Here is a 2390-nt window from a genome sequence, read left to right as displayed (position 1 = left end):
TCAGGGCTTGGCAAACTTCAGGCTGTGCTTACAAGGCTGTTTTTGTTCCTGCAAGGCTCCCAGCCAGACCCTTCATCCTTATTTTTCTGTATCTTAGGCCATGTTCACTGCAGGGAGGACAAGCTATTAAAAATCATTTTGATTTCTGCATATTTCCACCCTGGCCAGCCTGACTGAGCTGCCACAGGTGAGCCAGGGAACAAAGACATGGATCCCACACACTGCAGCCAGGATGAAACTGCTCTTGCTTCCAGCTGTGCTCTAAAAGATCTTAGTCCAGGGATCAAAGCTCTTATTTCGGAAGGGACATTTGATTTGAGTTAAAAAGAAGGATTTTCAGCTTAGGAGCTGTGCTGTTATTTGCCTCGCTTCTCCTCCCTGTTAGTGTCAGGACTTTGGGACGGGATAACCTGCATCTCCGCGTTTCCCTTCACTAAAATGAAAAGAAGGAACAAAAGAGACGAAACTATTCTGCCTCCGGTAATTTTTTCTCACTGCCCGGGGCTTCGAGACATCAGCCTGAGACATGGAAACGGGAGAGAGCAGGCGCCCAGATAGCACACGGGGCTTTCCCAAGTTGCGTGTGAAGTCCCGCAAAAGCCTTTCTCGCAGCGTTGGGAAGGGTGAGGGGGGTACTTGAGGCAGGTGCTCGGTGCCCGCGGGGGCTCCCGGAGAGTCCCGGTGCCGGGAAACGGAGAGACGGCGCTGCCTCCCCGCACAGCCCTCCCCGCATCCACCGCGGCTGCTCCGGGACCCTCCGCCCCGGGGACACGGGCACCGGGAGACTGGCAGCCTTCTCCCGGGACCCGGGGACCAGGAGACCGGCAGCCACCGGGGATCCGGGGACCGGCCGCCTTCTTCTGGGCCCCTCGGCAGCGGGAGCTCGGGGTCTCGCCGCCTTCTCCCGGGACCCTCCGCACGGGAGACCCAGGGACCGGCCGCCTTCTCCCGGGATCCAATGCACCAAGGACCCGGGCTCTCGCCGCCTTCTCCCGGGATCCTCCGCACCGGGGACCCGGGAACCAGGAGACCTGTCGCTTTCTGGACCCGGGGACCAGAGACGGGCCGCCTGCTCCCGAAAACCCGGGGAGCAACCACCTTCTCCCGGGCTCCTATGCACGAGAGACCCGGGGACCGGGAGACCCGTCGCCTTCTCCCGGGACCCTCCGCAGCGGGGACCCGGAGACGGGTTGCGTTCTCCCGGGACTCTCCGCACCGGGAAGCCGGACCCCTGCTGCCTTCTCCCGGGACCCTGTGTGCGGGGGACGGGGGTCTCGCCGCTCCGCCGGAGCATCCCCTGCGCCCCGGAGCATCCCCGCTCCCGATCCCGCTCCCGATCCCGCCGATCCCTCTCCCGGGCTCCCCCCGCGGCCCCGCCCCCCCGACCACTCCCTCCTTGTTCCATTGGCCTTCGGGGCGGGGGGGGCGGGTCCGGCGGGGCCGCTATTAAACATCCCATGGCCGCCCGCAAAAAGGGGCCGCGGGCGGGCGGGAGCGCAGAGCGGGCGGGCGGCGGGCACCGGGCCGGCTTCGGCGTCCCCCAGCTGCTGGATCTTACACCCCTGCCCTCCACACGCACCTCCCTCGCGGGCCGCGGCAGGTAAGAAGAGCCTTCTCCATCCTTTCGAGTCGCCCCCGACCCCCATCCTCCCGGAGCGCAGCCCCCCGAGGCGGAGGCGATCCGCGATGCTGTGTCGCGACACCGCGAGATAAAGCTCCCCTTGCGTGCCCCGGCTTGGAGGGGGAACTCCTGCATTTCTCACGCCCCCCATTCCCCGAGCTATTCTCAGTGCCTGGAATAATTCGATAGGTATGGCTGGAGCGCCCGAGCATCTGCTTCCAGCATCTGTTTGTGCTTATAACTTTCCATGCACCAGCTGCTCCCCCCCATCCCCCCCCGGGGATATTTTATCCTGGGGAAGGGCTGGAAGTTCGCATGACAACTCCGTGTCGCTCAAGGCGCGCCGCTCCATCCCTTTCCCTTCTTCTCGCCTGTTGTTCCTGCACAAGAGGGAGGGCAGAAGCAGCGAGTCCCAGCGCTCAGATGCGTGTTTTTGAGTGTCCGGAGTGCTTTAGAGGGGTGTGAAATGAACCTGTAGCTTCATTCATTGGCAGCATGGAAACGGCGGGGTTTCTTTATTTCAGATCAGCCTGCTAAAAGATAAAAAAAAAAAAATAGGAAGAAGGAAAAAAAACCCTCAGGCTGTGAAGAGCTGTATTGTTTCAGCTTAGTTCCTGACAGTTACAGGAAAAAATACTGATAAGCAAAGGCAGATGGGTTCGAGGGTTCCGTGCCCGGGGCGGGGGCAGGAGGGGACCCGCAGGTGTCCGGGTTAAGCGGAACCCGCAGCTCTGTCCCCGCAGCTCTGTCCCCGCAGCTCTGTCCCCGC

General features: G+C 62.2%; 1 protein-coding gene across 1 annotated transcript in view; it reads left to right on the top strand.

Annotated features, from left to right (window-relative positions):
• Window positions 1-1513: 1513 nt before the first annotated feature.
• KCNJ2 (potassium voltage-gated channel subfamily J member 2) overlaps window positions 1514-2390 on the top strand; it is a 7507-nt gene continuing 6630 nt past the window's right edge. Inside the window, exon 1 of the mRNA XM_027654500.1 lies at window positions 1514-1600. The gene's annotated coding sequence lies outside the window, so the exon portion shown is untranslated. The remainder of the gene's footprint in view (window positions 1601-2390) is intronic.

The sequence above is a fragment of the Corapipo altera genome, unplaced genomic scaffold, assembly GCF_003945725.1.
Source record: "Corapipo altera isolate COAL_440 unplaced genomic scaffold, ASM394572v1 343, whole genome shotgun sequence".
NCBI classification, from domain to species: domain Eukaryota; kingdom Metazoa; phylum Chordata; class Aves; order Passeriformes; family Pipridae; genus Corapipo; species Corapipo altera.
This window is presented reverse-complemented; position numbering and strand designations above follow the sequence as displayed.